At 42.1% G+C, this 20,215-nt stretch overlaps 1 non-coding gene across 1 annotated transcript; it reads left to right on the plus strand.

The window, feature by feature from the left end:
• The first annotated feature begins 19,845 nt into the window (after positions 1 to 19,845).
• LOC115869316 lies at positions 19,846 to 20,009 on the plus strand. Its single transcript, XR_004046128.1, has one exon. It is a non-coding gene; the product is annotated as a U1 spliceosomal RNA (small nuclear RNA).
• Positions 20,010 to 20,215: the final 206 nt, after the last annotated feature.

Here is a 20,215-nt window from a genome sequence, read left to right on the forward strand (position 1 = left end):
GCGAACACCAAGAAATATTTTTGGTACAGTGACTCTGGGAATTCCTTCCATCTTTTTTCAGCTATTTGATATTATTTAATATTTTGCCCATAGAAATGGAATTGTCCGATAGTATAATTTAAGGCTTGAATTACTTCTTCAGTTTTTTCAGCTTGAGGAATGTCAAGCATGTTCTTCTGTTTGGATGCTCTAGCACGAGGTCCTTGAAGGCTTCATTGCCGTCCTGTGTGTTCTTGAACCACACTTTGAAAGCGTCGCCTTTGCTCTGCTATTTCATCATTTTTTCCGTAGCTTTAGCTATTTTGTATTCAGTTCGAGAGCAAGTCTCAGAGGTTCGTTAGACATTCACTTTGGTCTTTGCTTTCTTCCCTGTAATTTCAGTGACCTTTTATATTTTTTCAAGGATGAAGATCATGATGTCATTTCATTACTTGCCTGGTATTAGGTCATTAATGTTTAATATGCTGAATATATTCCGGAGATGATCTTAAATTTAGGTAGGCTACATTTAAGGTCATACTTCAAGTCTTGTGGATTTGTGTTCATCTTCTTCAGTCCCAACTTGAACCTGCACGTGAGGAATTGATGGTCGGTTCCACAGTTGGTTCCGGGTCATGCTTTGGCTGATGATATTAAGCTACTCCACTGTTTCTTTCCCCAAATGTGGTTGAGTTAATTCCTGTGTATTCTATTGGCAAGGCTCATGTGCTCTTCTGTTTTAAAAGGTATCCATAATAAATAAGTCCTTGGTCTTACAAAATTCAATCCTGGAATTTGGGGTTCTTTCTATCGCCAAAGTTATATTTCCCACCTAACAATCTTTTTCTGTTTCCAACATTTGCAAACGTATCTCCAGTAATTATCAGTGCATCTTGATTCTGTGTTTGATCCCAGACCAAATAATTTGGTAAACATATTCAGTTTCTTCATATTTGGCATCAGTGGTTAATGTATAAGTTTTATTAACAGTCATATGAGCCGGTCTTCACTGGAGGCACATGGGTATTTTTTCTATAGCTGACAGCGTCGTATTTTGGGATGGCTATGGACATACTGTGTTTGATGGTGAATTTGATGCCATTGTTCTTCCATGGGTTCTTACCATCAGAAAAGACTACATGGGTGTGCGTCCAAAATGGCCAGTCCGTTTTGGCTCATTAATGCCTAGGATATAGATCTTTCTGCATGACACTGCGTTTTTGACAACTTCCAGTTTTCCTAGATTCATACTGTGTGCTTTTCTATTTCCAATTATTAATGGATATTGGCAGCTGTTTCTTCTCATTTTCAGTTTGTAACACATCAGCAAATAAAGATCCAGAAAGCTTCATTACATCCTTATCATTATGGCCAGTCTGTTTTGAGGAGACACATCTTCCTTAGCTCTGTTTTGAGTATCTCCAGATCCAAGGAACTCATTTTCTGGCACTATCTCAGACCACATTCCACTGCTAGTCTTAAGGTTTTCTTTCAGTAGCAATTTTGTTCAGAAGTCTATAATCAATTTCTCATTTCTCTTCTGCTATAGCCTGTGTAATAATAATTTCTATTAGAAGAATTAATGCCAGACTAGCTCTAAGGAGTGGAAGATTAAAGATAGCCCAAATGTCCAACTCTTCCAAGATGCTATTCTGCTCCATTCCTAGTCCCCCTCCCCCCATTCCCGACCACTGCCCTTCCTTGAATAGATTCCCTTATGTCCCTGGTTTCTGTAATTTGCTGCAACAGTGCACTAAAACTCAGGAAAGTTTAAGGACATTTCTCATGTGATTTTTGGTGCTGTTCAGTCCCAGTTCCAAAGGTCAGGCAAGCCAAATTCAGGATCCAGAGCCAGAAGCCAAAAAATTGTCCCCAAATCACAGCAAATCTTTTTGCTTCAACAAAGCTCAGTCAGGAAATAGAGGGATGGTTTTTCAGGTAATGTGTATCAGAATGGTATAATGGCACCTACATTATACCCTCTCTGAGGAAAACAAAGGATAGTGTCTTAAGTCACCAAAGCAAAAACTCACTGCTAAGGAATCCATGCCAACTCCTAGCGACCCTCTAGGACAGGGTAGAACTGCTGTGGGAGTTTCCAAGACTGTTAACTCTTTTTTTTTTTTAACATTTTATTAGGGGCTCATACAACTGTTATCCCAATCCACACACACATCAATTGTGTAAAGCGCATTTGTACATCGTTTCTCAAAACATTTTCTCTCCACTTAAACCCCGACATTAGGTCCTCATTTTTCCCCTCCCTCCCCGCTCCCCCCTCCCACATGAGCCCTTGATAGTTTATAAATGGGTATTTTGTCATATCTTGCCCTGTCCGACGTCTCCCTTCACCCACTTTTTGGTTGTCTGTCCCCCAGGGAGGAGGTCACACACAGTTCCATGTAATCGGTTCCCTCTTTCCTACCCACTCTCCCTTTACCCTCCCTGTTTTGCCACTCACACCACTGGCCCTATAGGGCTCATCTGTCCTGGATTCCCTGTATTTTCAGTTCCTATCTGTACCAGTGTACCTCCTCTGGTCTAGCCAGACTTGCAAGATCGAATTCGAGTCATGGTAGTGGGTGCGGGGAGGAAACCTTTAGGAACTAGAGGAAAGTTGTATTTCTCATCGTTGTTACATCGCACCCTGACTGGCTCATCTCCTCCCCAAGACCCCTCTGCAAGGGGATCTCCAGTGGCCTACTAATGGGCTTTGGATCTCCACTCTGCACTCCCCCCATTATTCACTATGGTAAGATTTTTTTGTTCTGATGATGCCTTACACCTGATCCCTTCGACACCTCGTGGTTGCATAGGCTGGTGTGCTTCTTCCATGTGGGCTTTGTTGCCAAGACTGTTAACTCTTGATGGAGGTGGGAAATCCTGTCTTTATCCTGCGGAGCTGGCTTGTGATTCCAAATGACTCATCTTATGTGGAACCAGTTTGCCACCAGGGCTCCTTCTTAGGTCACACGTCCTAGTAAAGTCCTCTTAAAGATGCCCTCCTCCCCGCTGTGTAACAGGTGTGACTTGGTTCACACCCTCTTCTGAATCCTGTGCGTTAGCATAGTAGAGAACACCCCTCAAAGCAGGATTATACCCATAGGCATAGAATCTAGAATTGTAATACATCACATAAGAAATTATGGCTAGAAGGGCCATATTAATTATCTATGTAAATTAAAACATGTCTACCAGGGGTGACACTGCTGGTATTTGAGATACTGGTACGATTCCTTCTAGCATCACAGCGACCCACATGTCACCATAGTACGACAAATGGACAGATGAGTGGGAAGGGGCAATTCTCTGTCCAGCTGGTGGCCCATGGTGCTCCCTCTAACTCCCCATGCTAGTTTTCCTAGGCCTCAGAGATAACAGATGTTCCCTCCAGGTAACCAGTAGGGCTACCTTAATAACATTCTACGTGCAATGCCGATGGCTCCTTCTAGGGCTGTCTGGCCAGGAAAGCTCTACAGTGCTTTTGGTGGAGCGCAATTCCTTGACGTGGTTCTATCTACATGGTTCTATCTACGGCTTAGTGGCTCCACCTAATTGATTTGGTGATGCTGTTCTTAGGTGCCTTCCAGTCAGTTCTGATGCACAGCGACCCTGTGCTCAAGACAATGAAACACTGCCCAGTCCTGTGCCCTCCTCACCACGTTTCTTATGTTTGAATCTGGCAGAAAAGTAGAGCACTTGGGAAGGATCGTTGGTGTCAGATAGGATAACAAAAACTGAATAGTGGGTTCATGTCCGACTTCTGTCTTGCGGCAGTTGGCCTTGGATTGGCAGGCAGTTGAATTTCCCTTCCCCCTTTTGTCGTCAAAGTTGTCAGAGGTGGCCCCAGGCCATTTCCTCAGAGCTGCATATAATGCCCGTCAACCTCTGGAGAGTCAAACTGTCTAGGGGAGGGATTTGGGTGTCATTCTTGTTTGGTTTAAAGGGAGAGCACATGGAGAAGGGTCCCCATCTTTGTGTGACCGCTTTCTGAGCCAGGGGGTGTTTCTCACCATAGAGTGGTTCCCGTGGCTACTGTTTCTGAAAGTAACTGGATGGCTTTCCTTTGCCCAAACTTTGCGACCATCCCCTTTCTGTGATACTATCAGCTTTGCTGGGTGTCGCACCAGGTGGTGGGTGATGGTACCGAATGGGACTCTCGTCCTAGGGCTTTGTGTCTGGGGCCACCTGTGAGAGCAACGGTTATCAACATGGTTAGGTCCAAGGATTGAGTCCAATTAGTGCTAGGTGACAATGGAAAATAACTCCATCAACTTACACAATGCAGGATGCTAAATTCTTAAATAATTATCAAATCATATCATTACATAATGCCAAACCGCTGAGAATCATGACCCAGAGAAGTTGACATGTAACCTTACGATCATGACAGACTATTTCTCTTGCCTTACACCTTGGTGCTTGTTACTGTCAGGTGTACACTGTTAGTACACAGCAGCTTTACCTTTTACTCTTATAAGAACTGGAAATGACAAGAGATAAGCGAAGAGTACTTTTCTTTTTTTAATGTCAATTTATTTTTGGGAAAATTCTGTGTGGGACTCAGCTTTTTGTTTTTTGTTCTAAACTTAAATTCCCAAAACTCTATGCATAGGGTTACTATATTCAAGCCAATACTCAGTGCTTTTTTTCCTGGAGGGAGGGATTTTAAAAACCAACCCAGTTCCCTTTTGAGCATTTCCAATCAATTACTAGTTGAAGGTGGAGTGACAAGCCCTCTATACTCTATAATTAATATATATAATTATAATTATATATTTAGGCCTGTTTTACAGCACTGGGTAGAAGAAATAATCAATGATCAAAGCTCATTTAGATAAACACAGAACCTTAAACACAGAACCCTCTTAAAAACATTCCTGTTTTATTTTATTTTCACCACATTTGGACTATCTTCCCATTCATTTGCGTATGGGTTCGAGCCTCTGCCTCCGTGGAACCAGTAGACTCGAATGTCCTCTCAATCATGTTGTTTCATCAGCCGAGTTTTTGTTCTAGGCCACTTCAGATGCAGCATTTCCCTCCTCTGTTGCAGCATAGCATCTTGTATTTTTCTTGCAGCCAACACTGGTAACAACAACCCGGATAGCCACCCAAGAATCAGAAGTTCCATTTTCCACACCTTTTCACTTTGTTTTGCTCATACAAAGCCTTACACTTCAACAAGTCCAGAGTCATTGCAGCAAATCCTGTTCTGACACCAGCTGGGAAAAGGTGGGGCGGGGGGGGGGGATTTAACCTCCTTTAGTTCCATGATCCAAAGAAAGACTCTCCATCAGCAACAACACCAAGCTGGTTCGCATCCTCCCTCGGAACCTCTTACAGATCCTGTTTGACAGTCAGAACTCACACACACAAAAGAGTTATCATTATGGGGATTACTAGGGAAGTGATAGGTTATAATTCAAGATGAAGAAAGATTCAGGCTACAATACTTCAATCAGGACATCTTCAGCACAGACATGCCAGCAGGCAGGCCTCTGGCCCGAACTTCCTTGGTCTTGGCCCTATGGATCTTGTGATTTTCTTCTATTGGGCCCAATCTCTTCCCCGATCAGACAAATATTACAAAACCACAAAGCTCTTAGAAACTACTTCCTCCATCGGTAAGCCTTATGACCAAAGGTCCTTAGTTCTCTTGCTCTATGGGTCAGTTGCAAGCTAACTCCATGACAAGTGGCCAGATGTACCTGACTCCACCAGCAAGTGCTAGGCTTGAAAGAGTTGAACTTTGTAACTCTGTGGACTGGGAAATCTGTGCGGTTTCACACTGATGTCCAGGTTCTGAGGCCACCATTGCTCTGTCGCTGCATCTTATTGCCTCTAGTGCTACAGCTCTCTGTCTGTGAGGTTTCCAATGCACCCAGAGAACACACTCTCCTCTGATCTCAGTGGTAGTTAGCTCCTTTCCTCCTTTTATCTTTTGGAAGATAAAAAGCGTGACCTATACAAAGGTGTGAGTTTAGTTAGGCAGTGAAGAATGGTGGTGTGGGATCTACTCAACCCCAACACGGCGAAAGACTCTCTACACATAGATGCAGAGACGGCGGAGAACTGAGCTGGAGTCAGTCTGAAAGCCATCGCCAGCTTGTTTTCATTAGGGGCTTGCAGACAGGCAGGACGGAGTATTGCTTCTCCCAGATGGTGGTGGGCTGGGCAGGAAAGTTTCTGCCGAGGGGACTCATTCTAGGGCTCCCTTTTATACCAGTAGTAAACTGGTGTGGGCAGTTAGGCGGGGCAACCAAGACCTGTCAAAGCCATCCCTGTCATGGTGCTAATATACTCCGGAAACCCAGAGAAGAGGGCAGGCGCAACATGCTGCATTTATGCTGCCTTTGCTGTGCTATGGCGCCCTGGCTACGTGCAGGGAAAGGGCATATTCAGGTTGACTCAACTCAAGGACAAACAGGGAGTGCCTGCTGAGTGGCAGCAGCCATGCTGGAGTGTTAACTCATGTCTCTATAGGTGGTAAAGGTGGTGACATGAGTCATATCATCTTGTAATGTAGTAATTGAAGATAAAACCCATCCTAATCCAACCTCATTAGCATAACAACCCAAACTGGGAGCATCAGTACAGGCACAGAGGGTAGGAGTTACAAAACATCACATTACTTTTCAGCCCTGCCCCATTTCTTTATATTACTAGTTATCTGACACAAATATAGGGTGTCATTCTTTGTCAGCAGGTTAATGTCATGAAATTAGAGGTTTATTTATTTTTATTTTTATTTATTTATTTTTTATTTTCTTATTATTTTTTTATTTTTATTTTGTTTTTGCTTTTGAAATTAGAGGTTTAGTTCACTCCATTGATTGCTCAGTAATGCCTAATGCATGGAGTAACGTCCAAACCCCCCCAAAACAAAACAAAAACTCACTGTCATTGAGTCAAGGCTGACTCAAAGTGGCCTTCTGAGACAGGGTGGGGCTGCCCCTGTGGGTTTCTGAAAGCATAGCAGGTGAGGGGAGGACAAAGCCACATCTTTTCCTGCAGAGTTGCGGTAGTTTCAAACTGCTAATGTTGTACCCACTAACCCAGTGGTTCTCCACCTTCCTTAGGCCGCTGCCCTTTCACACAGGTCCTCATGTGGTGGTGACTCCCGCCCCCCAATCATAAAATTATTTTCGTTGCTACTTCCTACCTGTAATTTTGCTACTGTTATGAATCAGGCGAGCCCTGTGATAGGGTGTTCGATCCCCAAAGGGGTCACGACCCACAGATTGAGAACCACTGCACTAAACCACCAGGACTCCTGAAGTAATGTCCAGAATGTGCTAAATCAAAACAAGACAAAACAAGAAGCCCAATGGGTATTTCTTAAATGAATCAATTCCTACAAGTCATTGCAAATAAAATCTAGACATGAAAATGCAGATACAAGACTTTTGAAAATAAATTATTCTATTAGACACATGGGAAAAACACTGCTTTTTAGGAAGTTCATTCCTACTTTAATTTCCCAAATTGTTCAGTCCAAAAGTACAGTTAGTACTGAAACAAACAAACAAATGAACAAACCCACTCCCATTGAGTCAATTCTGATGCATATCAAACCCCCCTGTAGGAAGGTAGACCAGTTCCTTTGGGTTTCTGAGACTTTTACATCTTTAGGATGAGATAGCCTCATTTTTCTCTTGCGAAGTGGCTAGTGGGTTTGAACTGTCAACCTGTGACTAGCTGCCCAGAGTTTAACACACTGTGCCACCAGGGGTTCTTAACCAGTCCTATAAATATATTAATGTTGTACAGAAATAATGAGAGAATATACTCCTCCTCACCAAATACTTGATAAATTAGTACCAAATACTAACTTTAGACAAATAAGTTTTAGCCTAATTTAACGAGGCTACTATATGCACTCTACCACTTGTCTGTCAGTTTGTCCGATCATACTGATGCCACTTAACAGCTATGTTGGGTTGGGGGACTCTACGTTTTATTTATTTCTGCCAGTGTATTCAAGTGGTATACACCCAGAACCCAGAACAAGAAATATTTATTTCTGCTGATAACTTAGTGTATGGAAGCCTTTAAGAGTTTGTGGAAAGTAAGCCTGAATTCCATAATATGAGAGGGATTTCCGAAAGTTTATAGAAAAATTTCTATTATCCATCAATTCCATTTCCAGGGACTCTTTGAAGCACTGCACAGACATGGGGCCGCATCTGCCATCCTCTGGTGCCCTTTTTGCTTCAGGGCAGAGGTGAGACGGGTCTCTGCCCGCCTTCTTTCTCTGCCCAGTCTGCCACTCAAGGCACCCTGCTTTTCGGCGGGAGTCGAGAATCCGCTGCACAGGCCAAGAGCAGTCACCGAGCACACTCAGAAGGAAGTCCGGGCTCTCAGAGAAGTGACAGGTACCACGAGGCAGGGGCAGGAAGCGGTAAGGAGACAGGCCTGGGTCCACAGCCACACTTTTGTTCCAGCCAGCGGCCAAGTCTCTCTCTAGACCCCTACCTCTCAAGCATGTGTTCCCTTGGCTTCGGATTGCGTGTGCCAAGAAGGTAGCTCTGTGGTCTGCCTCAAGGTCTCGGCGCAGCTCCGGTGTTCAATGTCTAGTCTGCGCGCTCAGCCTGGGGTCTCAGCCTGGCTCCATTGTTCAGTCCCGTATGCTCCACGCCATAGTCTCTGGCGCCTCTGGTCTCAGCTTCTGCTGCTTCGGACATAATGCACATCACACACACACACACACACACACACACACACACACACCCCGCACCGGTGGCTTTTCTTCCCATGAGACTGGGATTTTGCTTTGTGTTCCTGTACTCCTGCTTCTGGGATGGTCCATTCTCCTTCTCCCTGACTGGAATTTAGGTCATCAACTTTGTACTCAACAGTTTGAACCACTCCTCGAGCCCCTCCCTCTGAGAGATGATTCCTCCTGGTATGTCGGGCCGGTGGTTGTCTTTCAGTACATCATCCATCCAGGGAAGCCAAAGGTGGTGATTTACTCGCTCATGATGAACTCCCCCCTTAATCTTATAACACAGAATATCCTCCAAAATGAGATTGTCACCACAGGAAGAGAGGCTAGAATTCACTGTGCAGCATAAAAAGGGTTGTGGCTACAAGGCCATCTTAATTATTTATATATTTATCCCAAGCTAGATCATTTCAAAAAGCTTTCCTCGGTGTGTTTTTAAAGTCAGTTTATCCCATAAGATTATTTAGACCTAAACTTAAAAACAAATGGAGGGAATAAGCATGCTAATAGTTTTTCCTTAGTTACAGTGATCCAAGTTTAACATATCTACCATATCTATATCTATATCTACATCTATATCTATATGTATCTATCTATATATATGATATAGATATAGATATATGTCAGTTTTTAAACTAATGTTAGTTTTGAAAAGGCAGTTACTATCCATTACTCATCTTTATATTCCCCATAGGGGCACTCACATCTTTTTCTACGCACTAGACATTCAATACCTTTGTCAGATAAATGTCCGGGTGCACTTCATTCTCATTCTTTAAAATGTTTCTTTTAAATATTGTTCCCAAATTTGGTTATCATTTTTACAGATTACATTTTGCTCTAATATTTACCAATGGAATTAAAATGAACATTTTTTTCTATGTTTTGAGTCATGATTTAAAAACCAATTGAGAAAGGAAAAGCTAACCTTGCTTTCGGGAAACTGGTCTGATGCTGACAGCTGGTCCTCGCAGGTGTCAGAAGCTGGCCTGGTGCTCGCACCTACGTCATGTTCTCTTGTTGAACATAAATAATTTAACAGAGCAACAACAGCAGACAAGGTTATTCTGAGGCCACAGTAAAGCAAGACAAAACAACAAAACCACTTCATGATTTTGTTCAAGCACTGTAAACAGCAGCAGCACCAGCCAAGGTCATTATGTAACCTGCAAGCCCCCAAACACTGATTTCTCCCGGCTCATGACAATGACTGTCACTCCAACCTGCCTGTCGGGAGTCTGACTCAGGAGACTCTACGGACAACCAAGGGAAGCATTGTCCAATCCTGCACCATCCCCATGCTTGGTTTCCGATCGAACCACTTTTATCAATAGGATTTTTGTTTTTACAAGAAATCAGTAAGCCTTTCTTCCTAGTCTGTTTTAGTCTGGGTTCCCTACCCTGTTCAGCATCATAGCAAGAGGAAAGCCTCCATTAACAGAAATGCGGACTACATCTGTAATGCCTTGGCCCGGCCTTGAACCCCAGCCTCCCTTATGGAAAATGAGAGGTCTACCCCTGAATCGACATTGCTTTTCTATCAATAAGACTTGCTGAGAGATCCATTCTGAAAGCTATCCTCATTTCATTTTAGAAGTCACGCTCAGTCCGATGTGGCCTAGGTTGTCTGGGGGCTAGAGATATTCTTTTAAAATATTCCAAATCTACAGATAAATTGAAAGAATAGAATATAAATCACTGCAAACCTTTCATATAGGTTAAAGTGCTATTCATAGCTTGTTACATGTGGTTGTATTCACACATATTTACATGTAAACATACACATTTAAATTGCAAAATTGCTCCTAAGCAATTCAACACGCATCTCCTAAAAATCAAAATCATTTCCCAAGGAGGCCTGGTGGCACAGTGGTTAAGTGCTTGGCTGCTAACCGAAGAGTCTGTGGTGCAAACCCATCAGCTGCCCCATGGGAAAAAGATGTGTCACCTTGCTAATGTAAGGATTGAGTCACTGGGGGAAAGCAGCCACAATACCGTGGGGATAGAGGAATGTGCACCCTTCCAAGATGGCACACCCTATATCCAGAATGTATATGGCAAAAGGATCTGCAGATGTGATTAAGTTAAGGCCGTTGGGATGAGGAACTTATTCTTGATTATCCAGTCTAACAGCTGGTTACTTCAGCTCCTTGAAATAGACAGCTTTTCCCTGCTGTGGCCAGAAGGAGGGGAGGTCGCACTGGAAAGTCAGAGCAACACGAACGATGGAGACCAGGCCAAAGAATGTGGCAACTCTGGACGCTGGATGAGCCCAGGAAAGGAATCGTCCCCTAGGTTGTTCAGAAAGGAAAGCAGCCCACTAGAGTCCTTGCTTTTAAAACGATAGGGACTGAGTCAGAATTTTAACTGTCAGAACTATAAGAAAATACGTTAGTCTTATTTGAAGCCAACAAGTTGTCTAAGTCCATCAGCAAATCAAAATCCAAGCTTCTATTGCATGTAACACATAACATCCCAGGAGTTAACATCCAAGTCAATTAATTGACTCTCTTGGAAATGGAAACTTAACCAATCAAGACATGATTGGTTACTTTAACCTGGTTCAAAATTTCTGCTAGATCCCAAATAAGAGGAGAAAATGCCCGGAAAGTGGGGGAGGGGGATCTCCAAATATTTTCCTTGTTTTCTGTTTCTCTGATGTTTTAGGAGTAGTTTCAACTGTACCACACTTGAAACTCTTTCTGACTTTCAGAGCAGCCATTCCCCAGTTCGTGATTTGTGAAACAGAGCTTATGAATTTAACATTGCAAATTCTTTTTCTAAAATTCCAAGCAAAAATGTTCGAATAACAAATGTGTCATGCGTTGAGTACAAACTGTAACGATATCAGGATAGCTTGACACCTCACTTCCTCTAAGTGACCTCGTCTGGCCAGACAGACAAAAGTGATGGCCATCAAGTCAGTCTCAACTCGCGGCGACACTCTAGGACTGAAGAGACCTCCCTCTGGGCTCCAGGGTAGAACGACCTCTGGGACTTCCTGGGCTGTACATTTTAAGGGGACAGAAAGCTCTTTGTCCAATGGGGCGACTAATCGATTTGAACTGCAGACCTTGCAGTTTGCTGTCCAGCGCATAACCCACTGCCCCACCGCGGCTCCTCATCTGACAGCCTTATGAAAATTACTTTATTTTCCTCCAAATCATACCTTGCCCTATGCCTATCCATTATATTCTTACTACAATTTGAAACTGCCTGAAAGTATTATGTTAATCGGGATTATTTTCTGTTTTCTCCCACCAAATGTAAAGCTCTGTGAGGTTAGAAACCTTATCCTTACTGTCTAGAGTAAGTTCTACCTTACCCACCACCAAAATTGTTTGTCATGGAGTTACTTCTGCCTCCAGGGACTCGTAGGCTTCATAGGGTTTTCAATAGCTGATTTTCTTAGAAATAAATCACCAGACCTTTCTTCCAAGATACATCTGTGAGCTGCCAACTTTCGGTCAGCGTGTGAACCATTCGCACCACACAGGGACCCAGAGTTAGTGCACAGCATTTATTAAATCAATTGTGGCAGCTACATAATCTCCTGTCAACTTGTGAAAGGGTGGAGTCTAGCCTGTCAATTAGGTCACAGCTTGATGACCTCACTTGGCGGCGCCAGGGAGATAGAAAGCTCACGGGAGGCCAGCCACTGCTCTGCTTGTCTTTCTGTGTGGCATTCCTGTTGACAAGCCAGATGGAGCTACGCTGATGCAGCCAGAGCATGGGAGCTGGAGGAACCACGTGGAGACCCACACCAGCACAGAGATGCTTCCACTGTCACTGAATCCACAAAACCTTCCACACACTGGCCTGTGATCTTCCAGCATTCGGTGCCATTGCATGTGTTGTATGAGTCTGAAGAGGAATTTATAGACTTGTATCAGACTGGTAATCAAAGGCCTGAAAATCAAGATGATGAAGAAGAAAAAAAATGGATACATTGCAGTTAGGAAGAGAGTGCTAGAAGGTTAACACATTGAAGGGACAAAGGTTCGAGGACAACAAAATGCAGAATTTAATTCCAAAACACCATCCCGCCACCCAGTTGATTCAGACTCAGAGCAACCCTATCGGGCAGGGTAGAACCACCCTTGTGGGTTTCAGAAACTGTAAATTTCACAGGCAAAGAAAAGCCTCAACTTACCCCTGCAGAGTGGCTAGTGCTCTTGAATGGCTGAGTCTGTGATTTGCAGCCCAAGCATAACCCACTATACTGCCAGGGACTGGTGCAATTCACGTGGTGACAAGGCCCAGGCCCAGGTGAGAGGGACTGGAAAGTGGCTGTGAGGTGACTCTAGCCAGAGCTCTGTAGGACCACCCAGAGAATGCTACCAATGCCCTGAACCTCGATCACTGTTTGCTCACTCTCGGACCACTGCTTTAATGCTACACTGCAGTTGTTTGATTAGAAATAACAAGCCATTCGTAATGATTAACTTGGGTTTCTTAGTTAGCAAGAATGTCTAATAACATGAATATTATGGAACCTGCTTGAGATGAAATAATTTGAAATAATAATTCAGAAAAAAAACTTGATACCATTTTTGGATTAGCAAGGTTTTTATGCTTGCATTTTTCCCTAGCAAAGGAATCATGTTCTTCCCCCACTCATTAAATGATTTGCTTATATATTCAATCTTCTAAGAATTCCCCAATGTCATGCAGATTTAATATGATAGTTGTGTGTGTGTGTGTGTGTGTGTATGTATTTTAGGAATGGTGTGTTTGGTGATAAGTGTAAGACAGCATGGCTACATTTTTTTATGGTGCATAACCTCAATACTGTGAAATATTGTCATGGTTACCTGCAAAGCAGCAGGATGTATGTGGGTGAAAGACGAGGTTCAAACAGTATAAGAATAAGCTCTTTAACAGTAACCAAAGATCATGGACAAAGAGAGGCAAAGGGAGGAATGTGGGAGGAAGTGGGAGCAGACCGCAGTTCAGCTGGTTTCCAAATGAAGCAATGGCTAAATCATTCTTTTTCTGTATTCATGTTTATAAATCATTAGTGTCAGATGGCTGTATCTAAGAGATTACTTTCTTCATGAAAGTAACCCCACACAAAAAATTTGAAGCAAGTGTAAGTAAAAGCAAGTTGTGGAAGTAGAAGAATTCTTTGAGAATAAGGCTGAGTGTGCTCACGAGGAAATGGAGCAATGCCCTGGATTCAGGTTCTTGGGGATGATTGAAACACTTAATAATCCAGCTTGCACATATGGATACATTTGCCCAGATTATTTACCCATTTGGGGGATTAAAATGCTTTACAGTGATAATTTGTTGCTTATAATTGTTCTCCTAAAAATAAATTTCTTTCCATAGTTATTAAAAATCTTAGTTATTGCCTAGATTTGTCAAATCTAGTTTGATTTCACTTGTTGTTTGTTTAACACTTTCCTCCTAGTTCTCTTTTGCCTCTTACTTTCCAGCAGCTGGCTAAAGGGCAATGCTCTTTTATTATTTCTTTAGTTCCCCAGGAACTTAGAGGGAGAGAAAATAATCTCAAAGACCTTTGATAATTCAACCATAAATTCAACAATGATTTTCAAGGCTTAACCGATAGCAAATATAATCTAGGTAGTGGAGCAACAAAAGTAATAACATCTGAGGGGGCTTAAATGTGTATGGCTACTAGTTCACGCATTCATGGGTTGACTGCAAACAAAGTGGGTTTGAACACGTGCCTGTGCTCACTGGATGGCTGCTGAAGCATTCTCTCGGAAATCAAAAACCCTCACTATCATCAAGTGGATTCTGACTTCTCGGAACCCTAAAGGACAGGGTAGAACTGCCCTGGGGGGTTCAGATCGCACCTCCATATGGGAATATACAGCCTCATCTGTCTCCCAAGGAGTGGCTGTTGGTTGAGAACTGCTGAACTTCAGGTTAGCTGCCCAACACGTAACCACTAAATCACTAGGCTCTAGTCTACTACCTTAGTCTCATTAGGGTAATTTGGGAGGGGGAAAAATGTCCATTTGAAACAGTGGCTTCTGAGAGAATATGTTGGACCAGTTAAATTCAAGATAGAGAGCTCAGGTTTGCAATTTATGTTAAATGTTTTCTGGGACAACAAAGGGGTAATCTCCATAGATTTTCTCAGAGGACTCAGCATGATCACTGCGGCTTATTATGAACAGGGGGCAAGAAAATTGAAAACGGCATTAGTGAGAAAAAGGCCCATAAAATTGTGCTGAGAAGTTTTTTTTCTTCCCCATTATGACAATGCATCTACTCCTTTATCCAGAGTAGCAAGGCCTGCCCTCTGAGAGCTTCTCTGGGAAAGTTTACCCAATCTATCGGATAACCCTGATCTTGCACCAGCAGATTTATTTTTGTTCCCAGCATACCAAGAACACTGAAAAGGAACACAATTCACATTCCTTGAAGGATGCCCAAACCGCTGTGTGGATGTGGTATAAGTGCAAAAGAGCACATTTTTCCAGGGACGAGTTCGAGGGAGGGACGAGTACCTTCAAAAGAGGCTATGGTGAGAAATAATAGTTCATATTTTAACATTTTTTTAAATAGAGATTTCTATGATTTTGCAGCAATACTTTAGACTCACCCTACCCACCCACCCCCCAAATTAGAAATTTCACAACAAAAACAGGGGCAAACCCACATGAGTAAAACCAACACATTAGACCAAACATCGGGCTGTTGAATCAATTCTGACTCTTAACAACCCTATGGGACAGAGTCGAACTTCCACCATGGGTTTGAGACTGGTTTGCAGGAGCAGCAAACCTCGTCTTACTCTTGTGGGATGTGCTGCCACAAGGGACTCACATGTAGTGACAGTTTTAGAAGCACGCACGCAGCAAGACCGGGCGGTCTTTCATTCTGCTGTGCACAAGGGTTCCAAAGGTGGAGCCAACCGAACAGCACTAACAGCAACAACTGGAAGGCTATTTCGTTTCTCTTCTCAGAGGGTTAAAAACAGTTTTTATAAAATAAAAATAGGTTAAACTCCTCAATAAAATAACATAAAGTTTCCCCCCCAGTTCATATCTTTATCACCTAGGACCAGGTTTATGGAAATGTTATTTCTGGGAATTTTAGTAAACTACATTTTAGTGCTATCATCTCTCTAGTTGCAAATGAAGCTTAAGAGGCATAAGAATGAAACTAAGAAAGTAGTCATCGCTGTCTTAGTCCCAGAAGAAAAGCTTCAAGCTGCAGCCGGACAGTTTGTCTCCAGGGTCCAATTATAACCTAGGTAATTATATTTTGTAATGCATTGCACCTCCTTTGAATTTTGTAATGCTTTTAAGTCTCCATATGCCTATGGAATAAAGTTCTGCATGTGCATGTGTTGGAATTGACTAATATGCTAGAATTGACTAACATTGCTTTGTCCATTGACAAAGCTTTATCTCCAAAAGGAAAATGGGAACTAGCATGTGTTTCCGGAGCTTCTCAGATAATATCTACCTTAAAATTTGTTAAAGAGAAGGCCATTGTCTCCATTAAGCCAGGGGCCTCCAAGTGAGAGCCAAAGGAGGTAACCTATTTCCTCCATTGGTGGACAATTTTTGTTCTTCAGTATCTAGCAGCTGCCTTTCTGTGTCACTCTCAGTAATACCAAAGCAAAACAAAACAAAACCTTCACTGAAGAATAGGAACCAAAGATCTCATTCTTAACATCGTATGAACTCGCTGTGCACAAAAACAAAAAGATCATTGGATGTAATCCAGGGATGTGCCCTAATTCTTTAATGGGGGCCTGGGGTTGGGGGACGATTCAGAAAAGAATATGAACATTTGCAAAAACCTCAAACCAAACCCTGCACTTGTCAAGTCGATTCTGGCTCGTTGTGATGCTGCCAGAGAAAACAGAGAAAACAGCTCTTGAGAGGTTCCAAAATGGTAAGGTTTCATGGAAGTAGGTTGCCACATCTTTCCTCCACGGATAAGCTAGGGAGTTCGAAGTGCGGACCTACACTTATCCTTTCTCACCACTAGGGCTCCAACATTTGCATAAAGCGGGACTATTTTAATGTGAGCTATTCATGTGATTGCTCTTTAAGGATAATTGAAATATTTTCCCTTATAAACAAAAATCTTCTCTTTTAAAGTGGGATCCTCTTTTCTCAGATTATACTTTAAATGGAAAATAATGGATTCTTTTTTTTTAAGAATGTTTCTTTTTTTCCCCCTTGCCTTATAATAAAAAGCCTCATTTAAATTTTTTTCTTCTTGGAAGATAAAATCAGAAAGTCTTCTATGCTAACCAGAAGAAATATTTTTATTTGCTCAGTAAACAGTACTCATAGATTTAAAAACTTAATTTTTGAAAATTAAAATTCCTTTTTCTGAGCCAATCATTTTTATAGTTATTGAATTTGGGGCTCAAAAAGTTCTTTGGCCAAGATCCACCACGGGGGTTGGATATGACACTAAGGCTGGTATCTACTGATTTGAATTTTTATGTAGTGGGAGTAGACTTGAATCAGACAACTGATGATGTTGACTAAGAAACTGAGAGCGGAAGAAATCCAGAAATCCAGACCTATGGTGGCTAATGATTTTGTGCTAAGAAGAGTAGAACAAAATGTACATTTATCTTCTTCAAGCCATATTACAACAATAAGGCACTTTCTAAATACTATTCTAACAAAAAGAACAGGGTGGAAAACTATCAGCTGATAAGAGACTTAATTAAATATTGAAAAAATAAAAGTACTTTTAAAAAAAAGGCCAACAGATAGGTCCAGCCACAGAAATCTATTGTACAATTCTCACAGAGGAAATGAGGAGGAGAAAGACCAGATTTGAAACTGGAAATGTTAGGAGTTAATGAGCACTAGACCCTCGACTTCCCAACCCCTACCCGCAGAGCAGCCTCCTGCTAGGGTCCATCCAGTGAGTTCACCAACAGAGTGTGGTGCTCTGGTAAGAAGCAAAGACACAAGGCGGTGTATTATCTCATGCCATTGATTGAATTGTGTCATCCTCAAAATATCTGTCAACTTCGCTAGGGCACCATACTTAGAGGTTTGGCAGTTGATATAGCATCTAGCAGTGCATAATGATGTAATCATCCCCTAGACAAAATCTGACGTGATCAGCTAATCCATTGTAAGGGGATTAAGGTGGGGTGCAATACCCTTACTCAGGTCACAGCCACTGATGGGAGTTGAGTCTGTCAGCTGGATCCCTGCATGGAGAACTCCTAGACTCAAGGGACTATGGATGCAGTGACACATGGAGATTTCCAAGAAACATGAGGCCTTCAGATGCTGAAAAGATCTTCCTCTGAAACTGTGAAACAACAGGAAAAAATATTTCCAATTCCAGTGCCCAGAATTTACACTTCTAGCTTTTTTAACTGCGACAGAATACATGCCTTTTGTTAAAACCATCCCCTTGAGAAATTTCTTTAACAGCAGCTCTGAGACAGCACTCCAGTGTCAATCCTTTCTGATTATGAAATTTAATCGATACTCCGAATAAAATTTTGTTTTTTCAACCTTAGAGGAATCAGGTAGTATGCTCTATCCATCCCTTCTCTAATAATCACAGTGTTATATTATCACGATGAGCTGGTAATCAATATATATTAAGTTAAATAATATAATCAATATATATTAAGTTAAAGACAAATACTAAGAAATCAAAATGACTCCCCTAAGGGAAAACCAACGTACACGATAGAGCAGGAGATAGAGTAGAGTAAATGGCTCAGAGATCACATTTGACCTCCTTTGGCTTCTCTGTAGTCATGAGGTGGAGGTCAGACATGCGTCCATCCTCCATCTTTCTTTTCCAGTCCTGACACCAACTCTTACTTGGACTGCACTTAAATGTTCTGTTGGGTTTGACAATATACTCCAGTGGCTACCCAGCATTCACAGATCATACTCAAGGACGCTGACGAGTTTCCACAAGTGAGGATTTGGGTCCACAGTAACGTTTCTCCTCCTCATGCAGTAACCAAGTCTCTCTCCAGTCCTCAGCATCTCAGATATGTGGTCCCCTGGCTTCTGTCTCCATGGTCCAAGAAAGGAGATGGAACTTTTATCTGTCTTCAGACAAAACCCCCAAGAAAACACTATGAAGGTGGAGATTCAGAATACATCTACCTTAATCCTGTATTATAGAACTGCTTCCAAATTGGGATTACATCTCAGGCAGAAAGGCTAGAATTTAGAAGGCCTCACATAAGGGATTATGGCTATGTATTAACTGACTACACAGCAATTATTAACAGAATTAATCACCGGCTTTTGAGATATTCATACAAAAAGCTGCATTCAAAAAATATATTTTATGCTGTGTAAGAGAAAATAACTAAAGACTAAAACAACACCAACAGCAAAAGCTACTGGATTAAATCTCTCATTGGCCAAGTGCAGAATGAACTGTGGAAGATACACTATATGGTAGGAGAGTAGAGTGTGGATGAAAAGAACATAGAGCAAGAAAAGACGAAAGAAAAATGTAAGAGATGAGGATCCTAGTAGATGACTAATTTGGGTATCACTAGAGCCAAAAATGCTTGGGCTTCACGAGGTGTAAAATGGAGTAGATCGGATGATAAAGATTCAGGATAATGGGAGCAACATTCTGCCTTTTCTACAAAATGAGAAAAAAAGAGGTAAAAAATTTCAGGAATATAATAAAAACAAAAACCAAGTAAGCCTCTTGGATGATATAGGAGAACAGGATTTTGTGAGGCCAAATATGACTACACTCTTGCTTACGACTAGTTCACTTCCACTCTGCCCTCTTACGTAATGCCTGCTGGGATAGCCGTGGTACTTAGCCACTTGGTGTGACGTTGAAGCCCCTGCCTCCCTCGAAGGCGTGGAGAGAAGCAAACTGGTTCTGCCACTGACTGTGGACCAGACTTGATCAGTAAGCTCTTAGCAAACTTCTCTATTACCATCCTGTCGCTTCTAGACTCAGTCTTGTCGTTCAGCACGCTCCCTATTTGGAATTCAAAGTTACTGGCCATGCACAGACAGACAGGTGACTCCTGTTGGCTGAGGACATTTGTCTGGGAACTGTCAGCCAAAACGCATGTGACCGTTGGCTATAAAGATAATTTCAGTTCAGTAACAGCCACTTTTCAGATAAAATCACCTTGGGAAAAAACATGATAAGAAAAAAGAACATCAATACTTACCTGGCAGGGGAGATACTATGATCACGAAGGTGGTTTTCCCAGGGCGAGGCTTATCCATTGCACTTCAGATGTGCTGACCCCTGTGATTTCCCCAAATGTGGGAAACTCGACTGCATAATTTGTGGTAGTGGGGGACTGCGTTCGCGCTCTCCCCTGATTTAATAAAAAAAGAAAAGAAAAAAGAACATCAAAGATGGTATTGGTAGAATTTTCTATCTGATATTTAATATCATACTACTCAACTCCACCTTCTAAAATCTAAAATTCCTTGTCTAAACAGCCATTGAATCAAGGCATATTTTAAAGTTACATTTATAGACTACATAAGTGGCCAAATTTACCCAGAAGTGGATTCATTTTAT

The sequence above is a fragment of the Echinops telfairi genome, unplaced genomic scaffold, assembly GCF_000313985.2.
Source record: "Echinops telfairi isolate 266 unplaced genomic scaffold, ASM31398v2 ScPeMD7_23;HRSCAF=83, whole genome shotgun sequence".
Taxonomy (NCBI): Eukaryota; Metazoa; Chordata; class Mammalia; order Afrosoricida; family Tenrecidae; genus Echinops; species Echinops telfairi.